The sequence below is a fragment of the Eptesicus fuscus genome, chromosome 7 (assembly GCF_027574615.1).
Source record: "Eptesicus fuscus isolate TK198812 chromosome 7, DD_ASM_mEF_20220401, whole genome shotgun sequence".
NCBI lineage: Eukaryota > Metazoa > Chordata > Mammalia > Chiroptera > Vespertilionidae > Eptesicus > Eptesicus fuscus.
Genome location: NC_072479.1, coordinates 75,815,202 through 75,830,549, shown reverse-complemented (window position 1 = coordinate 75,830,549; position 15,348 = coordinate 75,815,202). Strand labels below are relative to the sequence as shown.

The window sequence follows — 15,348 nt, the reverse complement described above, 5'->3', positions numbered from 1 at the left end:
CTACATATCACATGGTTTTGACCTCTCCTTTTGTGTCTGGATTTTAATGCATAAGTAAATATAAATGCTAATAAAGTCCCCAAACATTAAACTCCCTTCCAAACAATGTAATTGTATGTTCTTGTCAGCATTTAGATGGGTACACAATTACAATGGCTTTCAATCCCACGATTAGCACTGCATTCAGTTAGAAAATGGAGTGTACTAAAAGATAAGTGTCCCAGTATGTGCCATCTAAATAACAATACCCACACTTATTATCTAGATCTAAGACATGCACTGCCATTCTCCCCATTGGTGTTTATGTGTATTTGTGTTTGTGCAGACAGTTGTCTACCCCCTACTAGCAGCATAAAGGGAGTACATGTTAACTTATCAAAGGGACCGTCTGGCCTAGAGACCATAAGATTATTAGAAACTGGCTAATTTTCCCCACATCAAATGCATTTTAAGGTACCTTCATCCTCATCTTTAGCTAATGCTACCTACTTTTTTTTAAGGCCGTGATCTTATAGCCCTCAGCTGTATCACAAAGCCTGTGTGGAGTTTTTTTCTTTTTTTAAAATATCTTTTTTGATATCAGAGAGGAAGGGAGAGGGAGAAAGAGATAGAAACATGAAACGTCAATGATGAGAGAGCATCATCGATCGGCCGCCTCCTGCATGCACCACACAAGGGAATCTGGCCCCCAACCCGGGCACGTGCCATGACCAGGAATCGAACTGTGACCTTCTGGCTCATAGGTCGACGCTCAACCACTGAGCCATGCCACCAGGCTCGTGTGGAGTTTTCAACAAAGTGAAGGTGAAATTTTCTTTGGAATAACTGTAATTATCTGGAATGCTTTGTTTTCAGATGTCAAAAATTTGTGAAAAAGTAAAACGGTGAAAAACGTCTGAAGTATTACTGTTTTATATAGTCTGTATGTAAAGTGAAAATTATATACATGCATACACATATGTATCAAAATCATTGTGTGCATATTTACCTATAGAATGTGTGAAAGTACTTATTTTCCTTTGTAACAAAGTATATTTCCTTTTTTTTACACATTTAAGAAAAAGATCCTAAAGAATTTACTTTTTCTTAAAATATCCATTTTATGAAAGGGTAATGACAATTATATGAGCAATAAAATGGATTAAATATACTCTTACTGTATTCAATATTTCTGTTTATTGAGGCTTTAAAGGTAACTTTAAATACTTCTGCAAAGATTTCCACTGTTTCTCCATTCCCAGTAAACACTTCATGAGTGAAATTATTTTTTAAACCTTATCAGAGTAGGTCAAACAAACACCACTGTTTCTTTTTTCTAGCACTCCACAAAAATTCTTGAGAAGCATGTAAACAGGGCACAGCCAATATGGTATTTGCAATGGAGTACTGTCAGTCATTAAAAGCTAACAAACCTTTGCAAAGCAGGAATGCAGCAATAGAAATCCATTGTGCACTAACAATGGGCTCCTGAACCTCCCGGCACCAAAAGCAGACCATTTTACTTTTAAGGCTATTGTCTGCAAAGTCCATGACAAAGCTTTTCCCCTGCAGCTAGACAAAATATTCACTGTAGTGTGCTCATAAAGAAACAGAAGTCTTCTGTCTAAGTTGCAGAGTTAAAGAAACAGCCACCAGATTTCTGAAACCTGCAGAACATTCCTGGCCTCTTTATTAACTTGCATAAAGATATAAGTCTCATATATAGAGCCACTTTATTTTCAAGTACCTAACTTTTAAGGTAGACTACAGAAAAAAGGGATAACTTCTTTAAGGCCAAGTAATTTGAAAGATGCAAAATCAGAAACGCATCTAACTCCAGGTTGTTACATCTGTGGCTGAATAAAGACACCCTTATTTGCAAATGGATGAGATATATACTTGGAATTCAGGTTCAATAAACAATTATTGAGCAGCCTATGTGCCAGGAACTATGCTAGATGCTTTAACCTGTATTCTCTCATTTAATCATAGCAAATACATGAAGACTCGGGTTGTGTTATTATATCCATTTTACAGACTTGAAACAGAAGTAAATGACTTGTCTGAGGTTTCACGAAATGTAAGGGACAGAATTGAGTCTTGAACTAACGTTTGTTTTGTTTTTCCCTACAAATTCCTAACTTGCTTGTCAACAACTAAATCGTGAAGACAGCCACTGTATTGAGGGCCAAACGCTAAGCCATGTACCAGGTCCTTTGCCTATAGTATCTTAAACTTCCCACACTAATCTTCTGAATTAGATTTAGGTACACCCATTTTACGATCTAAGAAGCCAAAGTTTAGGGAGCTATCACTACCTGCCCAATATGGAGTTAGTTCCATCTCCAAGTCATATTAGCTCTTTCTATTACAAACACATTACTTAATTTCACCTACCAAACAAGTGTGAACAGGATGGAAAACTATTTGTAATTGTGGGAATATGAAGGGAGTCACCCAAGAATGCACCACCCTGGCCAGCAGATTATTTCCAGCTGAAAACAGTGAAAGCCTAACAAACTCAAGACATGTTTTTTTGTTTGTTTTATTTTATTTATTTTTTATTTATTTATTTATTTATTTATTTATTTTTTTTTAGAGAGAGAGAAAGGGAGGAGAGAGAGATAGAAACATCAATGATGAGAGAGAATCATTGATCGGCTGCCTCCTGCATGCACCACACTGGGGATTGAGCCCATAATCCAGGCATGTGCCCTGGCCTAGAATTAAACTGGTGACCTCTTGTCTTATGGGTTGACATTGGCAGGGCAAAAGTTTTGTGTGTGTGTGCGTGTGTGTGTGTGTGTGCGTGCGTGTGTGTGTTGTTATTTTTTTGTGTGTGTATGTATGTGTGTGTTGTTGTTGTTTTTGTTTTGTTTCCCTCTCCTTACCTGCCTAAAACATTTAGACAGAAAAAACTGCTACAAGAAGGGCACTCAAGCATGGTCATCTCAACACCTATGACAAGTGTGGCAGATGTAAAGGATTCAAGCAAAAACCTGTCCACTAGATTCCCCTTTGTCTCTCGGTAGCCTTGCAAGAATTGGTTTTTACCAAAGTTTGCTCTTTCTAATCTACCTGTGAATTGCTTACCTCCCTCTCCTTTGTTCAAAATGACATTTTGCCTCACTGCCCTTGGAATTTTCATGCTATGTGAATTCCCCATGCATGTGTATTAAAACTTTATTTTCTTCTGTTAATCCGCTATATGTTGTTTGAATTACTCAACCAGCCATAAGAACTAAAGGGATGTGGGGAAAGTTTCCTGCCCCAACATTATTAACTCCATTGGATGGGTGAAGTAAAAACTTGACAGGATAAACTGAATTCCCTGGATGACATGTATCTATAAGCAGTATGGTGGGATTAAAAGCCTATATTTCCTATAGTTTTCTTTTTGTTCTCAATGCAGCCCCACAGTATGACTTTGAACTTTAAAATTCTGGATAACTTAAGGAACACCTATGACCATTTCGTAGAGAAACACAACAAAATGAAAATATATTCATATAGTGAAAGACTATTAGGTTAAAAGTCAAACAATTTGGGTTCTCACCAAGACTTTGACACTGGCTAGCAAAGAGGGACCAAAAGCACATCATTTTACCCACTTTGCCTCTCTATCTGAGTTGCTGTGAATCACAGAGCTTAAAACAAACAAATCTAGTATTCTACCAACTACAACTGTTTCAATTTGTTTCCAGTGGTAGTTCATGAAAGGGTGGTAAGAAATGATCTCACAATAATAAGCACAATGGGTGGACATGTACAAATAACTAAAATTTCTCTAAAAAATGGTAAAGATTCTATAGAATATTCATGAGAAATGTAAAAGACCAAATGGCAAAATCCCAATATTTATAATACACCTGTTCATTAATGTGTGAATACAAGCAAAGTGAAAGTTGACACAATTTGAAAAATTTATTATGTAAGTGCTGCTACTTCCGCGTTTTTGGAATAAAATATATAGTATTAAATATTCCATTTCTGAAATGCAATGTACTTTTATTAATATATATTGAACTGTGTTTTATACGATGAGTGAGGGATGTTTGTGTGCTTAATTATTTCCAAATGTTCAAATTCTGGGTTACCCATTATTTTCACCTTAAGATATATCATAATTTTAATGCAAAAACTTTTATAGCTTTTCCTGAGATTTACTACTCCCAAGAATTGGGGTATCACAGTTGATTTGAAAATAAAAAAAATAGGGCTCCCTATTTTAAAATAAGTGTGAGGAATAATACTTGTTATTATTTGAATGACATTTCATTTGCAGACTGATGTCAGATACAAACAAAATTGTGTCAATGGTAAAATTTATTATAATATCCATTTTGTATATGAGAAAATTAAGGCTCAAAAGATACTTTGCCTGGACATCACCTGGACAGAAAGCAGAACAGATGAAATACAAAACCAGGTGCTCTTAATTCAAAGATCTGTCTCTTTAAAGGAAAGGCAAATCTGTATTTACTGTAAAAGAGAAAATAAAATGAATGGTAATAAACTGTGAGATAAATTAGAGAGATATAAAAAATGTCCTTATCAGCATATTAATATTAATATGACTCTAAGTGGATTACTTTGTCCTTTTTTGCCAACTGAGCCCTTTTGATATGTTTGCTTGCTCTTCCTTCTCACCCTTGCCTCTTTTGCTCACATATGCTTCTTCACATCAATGACTATAGCAATCCCCACCAGCGAATGGCCCCCCCAACTGTGCCAGCCATTGTTACAACAGCATCCTGCCTCTTTAGGGCCTGTTCATTCCCTATAACTCTCACTCCTTTTTCCCTCCAGTGCCAAACACTCTTAAGACCGACTCCCTCATCTGGAACAATGAGACCTAGAGACTCATGCCAACATATTGTAATTCTCCAACAAGCTGCCAGTGCCAAGAATTAAACCACATTTGCTCCAGTGCAGTAGCTTTACACACAAGCTCAGGTTTTCGCTTTGTGTTTATGTAGGTTTTTCCCCTTAATCTCCCTTGAGCTGCAGTGCAGAGCTCATTGAAAAATCAAACAAGCAAAAAATATGTATGTATAATATTTGACTTTTTAAACAAAGTCCCAGGAGTTAGGTCATACCAAATCTACCACTGTTTATACTTTAATTTTGTAGCTTAGACTAAGCTGTGTTATTTCTGACATGTGATAGGGTGCATAGTCAGGAATGGGAGTTGTCTTTGAAAGGAACAACACAATGGTTTAACTTTAAAATCTACCAGTATCTTCTTTGAAGTCAAGAAGTAAAAGCATATGTAAATTATTCATGTCATAGAATCAGAATTTTAAATCTGGGAAGTTTTTTAGATATCATTTAGATAATAAGCATTTCATAAAAGTAATTTACTAAGGCATATATTGGATATAACTAGAACAAATTGTTTAGTTACTAAAACAAACAAAGTAAGCATTCCATTATCATGTAAATCTAATTAAACATTAAACATATTTACATTTCTTTTTTATAAGATTTAGATCTTCTTATGTGCTAATGGACTGTCAATCTTAAAGTGAGTAATGGATTATACAATATTATTTAAATATTTGACCAAGCAAATTAGTGTTAAGAGAGGACTGTTTTGCTCAACTTGGTAATAGCTGGTTTAGAACAAACCATTTTACAGACTGAAATTGTAAATTAAGGTTAAAGCTTTCTTAAGATGAAAAATCTATTAATGATAAAGGCAGAACTTGCAGCCTAACTCCTAATAGACTGCTCTTTTCAATATACCACACACAAGTTCCTTTAATACAGAGTCAAACTTTCAAACATGAAATGTTCAGTTTTATTCACCTCATCTAGTTTTAGACAACAGTTATATGACAGGTGTTCTGCATCCTTAATCTCTTTTAGAATTAGGTAATGTTAACTCAATATTCTTCCCTTAGAAGCTTTCACTAGCTGGCCCCCCAAAACTGAAGAATAAATGCAAGTTAGTGTACGTGGCCAAATACATTTTTCTTCAAAAAGCTAATTACAATTCAATAGGTTGATATTTAATTATTAAATAACTGATTTTTTTTTTCCTGAGGGAGAGACTGAGCCAAATCTGGAAATCATACATCAGTAAGATTATAATTCATGTTGAAATAGTGGCCTGTCCAGAAAACATTTTGAGCAAATATTAAGCATTGCAATGGAAGTAGTGTAAAAACTTTTACATATCTGGGAAGTTATTTGTGCAATGAAGACCAGAAGGCCTTGGAACAGTCCCATTAGCCAAGCACTACAGCTAGTCTGCCACTGGAAATGTCAAGTTCTTCTAGGAAATGTTAAAAAATAACACATACCACAACACACAACAGAAACACATCTGAAATTCCAAAGCATTAGGATTTCAATAAGCCTCATTTTATATGTCATTATCCTGAAGTGAATGAAGTTTTAGAAATAATTCACTTTTAGTAGTGCCAGAAAAAAAAAAAAAGTTGTCTGGCCTGCTGATGCAAGTTTTGAAATCTTTTATATGGAATAAGTTTTTGGATTATTGCAATATCTAAATCATTACTCACAGGTTTAATTTTTATCTTTTCATAAAATGAAATATTACATACCTATTCATTTATACCCAATTTTGTACCACATTTTAGAAGAATACTATACAATTAAATATGCCATAATCAATATGTATAATTGTTTCATATCAACAACTTTGAATAACCTTGGAAGTACTCCTCATAAGATGGATCTATACTTTCTACACAAAAATTTCCATGAACAGATAGACTTAGGAAAATCTCATAGTTTTATCTACCCCATTACTCAGAAAATAAGTGTATTTTCTTGCACACTCTGCACCACTCTGTTTTTTTCTTGATTGAAATATTAGATTCCAGAAAAAATAACATAAGCAATTTGAGAGCAGCATTTCAAAAAGTAATTGCATAGAGATCTTCCCCAGTACAAAATATTTCATGTTTTGCTACTAAATATAAAAATAAAAATTTAATGTCATACACCTTGATTCTATCACTTACTAGTTTTGTGACCTTTGGCAAGTAATTTAACTACTCTGCTTCAACTTACTCATCTCTAAAGGGAAGCATAACTGCATTTATCTCAAAGGATTTTTAAAAAGAATTAAATGAGTTAATTTATATAAAGTTCTTAAAACAATGCTAGGCACACAGCGACACTCACACACAAAATGCTGACTAATATTACAACTACAACTTAGTGCACAACACCCAAGAGGACTATTTCAAAAATCAAATGAAAGAAATATATCTGTTTCACTTTGCCCATCACTAAAACTACTGAGAAATCAAAAGAATCATCCAAGGATACTAGTTCCATGAATCCTATACATTTTTATGATAATGACCCACGACCCTTAGTTTCACTTGTTATCTATTATTGTTATGAATTTTTCAGTTGGTTCATGTCAATAAAGATGAGATAGCACTGGCTGGTTTGGCTCAGTGGATGGAGTGTTGGCCTGCCGACTGAGGGGTCCCAGGTTTGATTCCGGCCAAGGGCATTTGCCCAGGTTGCGGGCTCAATCCCCAGTGGGGGGTGTGCAGGAGGCAGCTGATCAATGATTCTCTCTCTCATCATGTTTCTATCTCTCCCTCTCTCTTTCTCTCTGAAATCAATGAATATATTAAAAAAAAAAAAGAGACAGAGGGGAGAGAGGAAGGGGGAGGGGGAGAGGGGAGAGAGAGAGAGAGAGAGGGAGAGAGAGAGAGAGAGAGAGAGAGAGGAGAGAGAGAGAGAGAGAGAGAGAGAGAGAGAGAGAGAGAGAGGGAGAGAGAGATAGGAAGGTAGAGGAAACAGAGAGAGAGAAAGAAACTTTGGTGCACCCTGATCTGGGATCGAACCCGCCACCCTTCAGTGAACAGGACGGCACTCTAACCAACTGGCCACACCAGCAAGGGCCTTTGACTGAATTTTTTTTTTCTTTTTTGACAGTTGTCTTTCTAACTTTTCAAAGGTTCTATTAGGTCCTCAACAATGGCTAAAGCTTTTAAGTCAGTGCTGTTGACAAGTGAAAGGGAACAACAAATAGCTTTGTAGTGCTCTTTACCCAGGGTCACTCAACCAACGGTAATAGTTATTATTTTTATTTATTAGCACGGTAGCCCTGTCCTCTATCATCCTAACTCACCCCAACCCCCATGACAGAAAAAGCATTTTAACTTTTAATAAAAATGGGAGCGTGTAGCACTCTCATGTAAAGATCTTTCAGCAAAGTGCACAGCTAATGAATACTGTCCATTTGTATAGAATAATTTATGATGTTAGCAAAGTGTGGGTGGGGAAATGTGAATTAAGTTCTTGCCATTAGTTACAATGAGAGGGTTTAGAGTGGGGAGTAGGAGGAAGCAAAGGAGTGAGCAAGGCAAGAGGGGTATAATAGAAAGCAGAAGCAATTTAATGGAAAGAAAATTCAGAGGAAGATGTTCATAATGTATAAAAACTGTCAAGTTAAGGAAGTGAAAATATTTCTCATAAACTATTTTCATAACTATTTTTACTGTCATCCATCAAATAACCAACTTTCTCAGAGACAAATTGTAATAAACCTGTTATTTTCCATTTAATTTTATTTGAAACAGTATTTTCTCAACTGTACATATGAGAGATAGATCAAGAAAGAAATATAGAAGACAATCTCTAAGAACTAAATTATAGCAAAAGGTATAAGAAGATAAGTCATATATTTTTAAAGTCTTAATTTCACAAGACAAATACATAAACAAATAGGAAAAGTTTAAGATAGCTTAAGCATATCATAGCTTAGTAAAGATAAGGCTGAAACCGCATAGTTCTAAGCACATTATATATACCTACTGATATGTTTAAGAAAAAATTGCCTAAATATTTGAATTTTAAATGACACAATTATCCTTCTTAAAAAAGTCTATCAACATAATCATCTATTTAATTAGATATCTAGACAATGCTGAACAGGAAAATTAATGATCATATTTGCACAATTTTGTTGTTTAAAATTGTGAAAGTGGGTAGTAGAGATGATAAAGAAGATACAAAAAGAATAGAAATAGAAAACCACTTAACATACATTAGAATAAGAATTCCAATACTTTAAAAATATGACAGAATGTTTTACCACTGGAAGTGAGAATTAAAACGCATACAGCCTGATGCTAAACCACTACACATCCTGAATCTTCTCTATCACAACATATGTGAAAACAAATCGCAATCTCAGCTTGCCAGATGCCTGAAGAGATATGAACAATAAAAACTGACATGATTCATATGATAAGTCAGAGATTGTGAGATTGTGATATGCAGGTATCTGAACAGTTGAGCTGAAAAGCTACTTACAATTCAAATTATATTTTTATGTTCAATACATAACATCAGATTTACAATTAAGAAAAAAATCCTCTGATTTGCTTAAAATCATATATCTAAATTTGCACATATTCTTCTCAACCAAAGTAGTCCATCTGCCTTAACAACTTGTTATATTTCTCATAACCTTTTATGGATTTTTGGATCGTGTCATTTTTAGAGTAATTTTAGATGAGAAAATACAATAGTTTTGTGGGGATTTTTTTTCTTTTCTTTTCTTTTTTTTTTTTTTTGCTAAAAAGGCATTTAATGTTCACAAGCTTAGACACAATCTAGGCAAAAATGAAACCTATAGCCATGTGTTAGCTATAATATGCTGTGAACCCCAAAAGTCAGAACAGCAAAAAACAAAAGAACCTGTAAAAGTTCTCTTTAAAAATCATTTTTATTTAAGAACATATGAAAGAAAATAAAAAGGAAGCAAATAAAAAGTCTGAATAAATAAAAAAAAGAAAGCATATACCACAAGAGACTTACAACTCTCAAGGTTAAAGACAGTGGGTATAAAATTGGGCATGCACAATCTATTGGTATACTCATTTAGTTCCCGAGTTGAATGAATATACAAAACTGCTATCTTTACTTTTAGTGTCATGTATAGATACTGCTATTTTCTTTATTTTGTAGAATCTACACACATGCATGCACACACAAAAGATTGGGAGGCATCAGACTCTATATACTCATTAATGTATCTAACAACTATCTACTAAGCCACTACTGTGGCACTGTGATAGGCACAAAAGCATGTCCTCTGTACCTCAAATAACTCACCATCTCCTGTGATGATGGACAGACTAACAGGGACCAGACACTAAACCTTTGAGTCAAATCACTAGTGTCACTGAATTGCTGTCCTATTGTTTCATTCTTTGAAGTAAAAGAGAGCAACATCTTACTTGAATTATTATAGTAAATAAATATGCTGATAGATTGTTTGTAAAAGCTACTATCATAGTGTGTCCATAAAGAGTTATAAAGCAGTCTTCTGCTTACCAATCCAACCTGTTATAAAAACAATTTCCAAAAATAGAACCAATTAATAATCTTGTCCATAATTAGAAAAATAATATGAATCAAATAATACTAGCAATATAAAGTTAAATTAAAAGGTATTTTTCTTAAGATGGGGCATATTGACAAGAGGAAAACAGAAGTGGACCCCAGTCCAGCTAGAGTTAATAGTATTCAGGAAGCTTCCTTAAAAGGCGAATTTCCAGGACCACTGGAGAGTCCAGGTCTTTATGTCTTGGTTGAATCCCAGGAATCTGCACTTTTCCAAGACCTACAGTAATTTTTGGTGGAATAAACATGGATTCAGGATATAAAAAATATGCATAAAACATTTTATTAAATCTTCAGAAATTTAAGTTGAAAACGTTTTTCTTTTATTTTTTTGAACTATGCTTTATTGATTTTTAGATAGAGAGGAAGAGAGAGAGAGATAGAAATGTCAATGATGAGAAAGAATCATTGATCGGCTGCCTCCTGAACACCGCCACAATGGGACTGAGCTGTGTCCCGGGCATGTGCCCTGACCAGGAATAGAACCTGGGATCTCTTGGTCCAAGGGACAATGCTCAATCACTGAGCTGGGCTGAAAATATTTTTTTCAACTGAACAAGATCTGAAGTAGAATTGACTAAATTCTTAGAAAGGTAAAAGAATTTTACTTATACCACAGAGCCACTTAAGTGATAATTTAAACATTATCAACTAAAAAATATTCAAATATATTCAAATATTTTTCTATTTTACAGCTCAGTGAAATAAATATAACAAATTTTAAAAACTCACAACAAAATGCAATAACAAACTACCAGGATCTCATTATATTTTGTTTATTAAAAAATAAAAAAATTACTACTGGAGAACTGTCAACACAAATTTTGTTTAAAAATCTTAAATAAAGGACCACAAACAAAGGTAGAAAGATGTATGTAGTTTTCAATGTCATGTATCATACACACAAGAGAGGTACCTATTATTATATAAATGGCAAACAGAAAAAACAAAGAAACTCATGAGATGCCATCCAAATGCCAAGGGCATTTTTTTTTTGAATGGTTGAGAACTGAGATGGAGAAAAATGTCAAATTAATGTTATAAATTATTTGGTAAATCAGAGAAGAATGAATGGGATAATACCATCATCATTCATTTAAAGGAACGGCAGGACAACAAATGACTAACCTTAAGAAGGGGTTTAATGGTAGAAATTAAAATATTCTATATACCTTGAGTATAATTAACATGCAGCACAGCAACCTTTTGACATTATATATTAATCCTCACAGGAGGATATGTTTTCTATAGAGGAGAGAGAAACATCAATGTGAGAGAGAACCATCGATTGGTTGCCTTCTGTAGGTGTCCCAACCAAGGTTGGAACCCAAAACTTAGGTATGTGCCCTGACCAGGAATCAAACCTTCAATCTTTTGGTGCACAGGTTCATGCTCCAACCAACCAAGATACCCAGCCTTGGCTCTTTCTATATTCTTAAAAACGTCAGTCAATAACATCTGTAGAATTATGTCTCAAGTAACTGAGAGGAAAACATGACACACCAACATTTGAAGGGAGAAAGAAATATCCAGGAATAGAAGAAAGATAAAAAAAGAGAGATCTGTTGACTATTCCTTCTTTCTCCTGTGCTTAGCTTTCCAGAAGTTATGATGGAACACTTGTACTCTCATATATGTAATCAATGATAGAGATATATATCACATAAATCTTTCTCATTCACATATACATATATTTAGTGCAATTAACATATAATATTTATTAATAATTTGAACTCATCTCATTAGAAATGTATGTGAGGCAAAAAAGTGAATCAGGATGAGAAGGGCTCAAGGGATGTTGGCCATACTTTGATGAGTATTGCATGCTTTCTCAATCATTCACTGATTTACAAGGATACCATTTTTTAAAAAGGTAAAAAACGTTGCTTAAAATAGCCTAGAGATTTGGGTGGAGTATAGTAAAATATCAGCAGTTAAAAAAATACGATATAGGTCAGTATTTCATAACAAAACCTGTAAAATGACAAACCATCCAATATTCTGACCCTGGGGTCAGAGAGTAAGTTTATGTAAACTTGGGAATAGTCCTTCAAAAGCCACAAAGCTCTGGGTTCCACATGCTAGAAATTCAAGTGTTTACACCTCTGAAAAACTTCCCTGAGGCATATTAAAGCCCCCAGGAAAGGACTATCTCAGTTCCCACAGAGGCACAAAGTGTGTTGAACCCCACTTAGTCTCTGTTGTAGGACATTAGCTCCCCCACCCGAAATGAATGCTGGAATAAATACCAAAGAGGGTATCAAAAAAGACTTCACTGACTTCAACTACTTGGAAAAATCTCAGACTTCTTCCAGAGAGAAAATTCCGATAAAATATTGTTAACAATTATGATAAATTATAAACATACTTAAGCATTCTGCTAAAAGTATTCTAATGATAGGGGTTGAATCTTCAATTAAGTAACAAGCATTCCAGATAAATCATTCCAAGTATAGTAGCTACCTATAATCTTATATTGCAAAATAATTGGTAAACTAAACTTGTAAGTCATTGCAATGAATTTGCAATCAGCAAAATTGACCTTTAAAGGTGCATTACCTACTTAAATATATGTTTTTGAAATTAAAAGTAAAAAAGTTCCATTTCTGATGAGAGGAAGGAAAACATAATGCTTCCATGGTAGTACCAAAGAACAAGAGAGAAATTACTTGTTTAATGAAGAGATTAAATTATTTATGCAGAAATTTCTGAAATGTATAAATTCCATTCAATCCATGACCTAACAGGTTTTCCTAATACACTGTTGGTGTCAATTTATTTATTTTTTTAGTCCATAATTCTAGATATAAGACTTGGCTTATTTATTTCTCTCTCTTTTCTTCTCAGCAAATTGTTCCAAGCTTACAGCACAGCACCCTCAAAACGATAAAGCAGCAAAGCCAAATCTCAAAACACGAGAGGAGCTCTGTGCCAGGCAAAGCTGTATAAAAACTAAAATCCAACACCTTTAAAAGATACTTGATTTGAGTTTAATCGAAACTCTTGTTTTCATACATATCTCAGCATTTCTGGTTTTGTTGTGACACATAAAGTGCCTAAAAAATAATGATCAGTGAGGGTTCACAGCATGGAGGGGGGAAAATAATAGGAAAAAAAAGTTTATTCCACGCTATTTGAATTACATTTAGGTAGTTCTCTATGGGGCTACCACCAAATCCTTTAAGCCCACCAGCCTCTTACCTACATTAAATTAATGAGGCATCTCAAGCATTCATTCTTCACCAGCAGCTCCAGGCTCTCCAGTTGGACACCTACAATTTACTAAATTACAAACAGTGACCTTGGGGAGACATTGGTCTGTTACATTCAATAATGTATTATACTAAAATCTAGATAAATATTTGGGAGATTAAAACGGTAAGATATACGTTGAATTATATTTTCTGAGGTTAATAGGGGCAGCCTACAATTCTGTGATCTTCTCTTTACCCATACAAGCTCCTATTTTCCCACCAGGAAGTAAAGGCCTCCAGTGTTCAGCATTATAAAATACAATACTTACGAACGATCCAATACTAAGAGGTCTCTATTATGCCATGATACTCTCTACCTCCACACAATACTTTTATTAAGCCTCAAATACATTAAGCTTGATTATAATCAATTTTTTTTTATAATGCCACCTTCTTACTAATGCTTATAACACTTGGCTCCCAGGGATGTACTGTAATGAGATGGCCGGCTGTATTTTCCATTAAAGGCCTCTGTTGGAGTTTCTATAGTGCTTTTTCTCATATATTTCAAGCTAAAGGCTCCCTGTATTTTTATGTTTGCCTCACAATAGCCAGTCCCTTTTCAATGATTAATTTTTCTATTCAAAAACAATTTGCTTCTTTATCCTTTGTCCTGTCACGGTTTCAGAACAACCGCTTTCCTTTTCCCTTATCCATTGCGGGTGAAACTTACCTCCTCCCCACCTCCCCCACTACCTCGTAGACTCCAAATTATTTTTAGTGACATACAGTCCAAAATATTTAGGAGCTCCTCCCAGCAGGAGGCTACTCAATTAACAAAAACAAAGCCCTGAATGATCAAGGCAATAACCGAGCCAAGAAGTACTGTAGCCATTTATATTATATGACCTCAGCAGTCTCTTGATTGAATTGCAACCCTGCATTAAATCAAACACTACATGTTGTGTGTGTGACTTTATAAATGCTGGGTGTGTGTGGGGTGGAATCAGGGAGGGGAGATTCTAAAAATTCAGATTCAGAAGAAAAATTCTCCATTCAGAATCTATTCGGTGCTTTCTTTTTTTAACGTGCTCTTTACTTTGGTTTGGAACTTAGATGCATTTGTGAAACCCTCTGAACTGGTACTCCTCAGTGTGTTTAAACAACAGAAATAATGGAAGCATAATTGAATGCAGCTGGGAACTGTCACCCTATCAGCAAGCAGCACCTAACTGGCAAATACTACACGCTTGTTACAGATGCCTTTATGAATTGGGCACTGTATGAGGACTGGGCATTCTTTCTACCACACACTCAAATCAAAATCTTCGCTGATTTATTTCTCAAATTTTACTAGACTAGAAACAGTAAGTGGTTAGTCTGTTGGCCTCTCTCCAGTATGTTCGGGCAGAGAAGGTGGAGTGCTTGTTTCATAAAGTGAAATACATAACAGATTTATAAACATGCTGTATCTTTCCTTCGTGGAGGAGATACTGAGTGAAAACAATCTTCTCTGTGCATGAACTTTGATAGGAGAAAAGCGGGGGAGGGGGGGGAGTTAAAATACCTTATTCAGAAGCCCATTTTTGTGAATCAAATTACTAAAAATTTCTCCATACGTATCATATTCTAATCAGGGACTACCAGGGTTCAATTCTTATCCAAAAGCAGACTTTTATATCACTCTTTAAGTTTATTTATTTAACTCAAACTTTCCCCAAAAAAGGAGCAAAAAAAAAAAAAGAACAGAAAGAAAAGAAAAAAACTA

The 15,348-nt window shown here is 34.7% G+C and overlaps 1 protein-coding gene across 1 annotated transcript in view; it reads right to left on the bottom strand.

Moving 5' to 3' along the window:
* The window catches only part of SOX5 (SRY-box transcription factor 5), a 971,057-nt gene that overhangs the window by 214,751 nt on the left and 740,958 nt on the right, over nt 1-15,348 (bottom strand). The gene's annotated exons all lie outside the window — the stretch shown is intronic.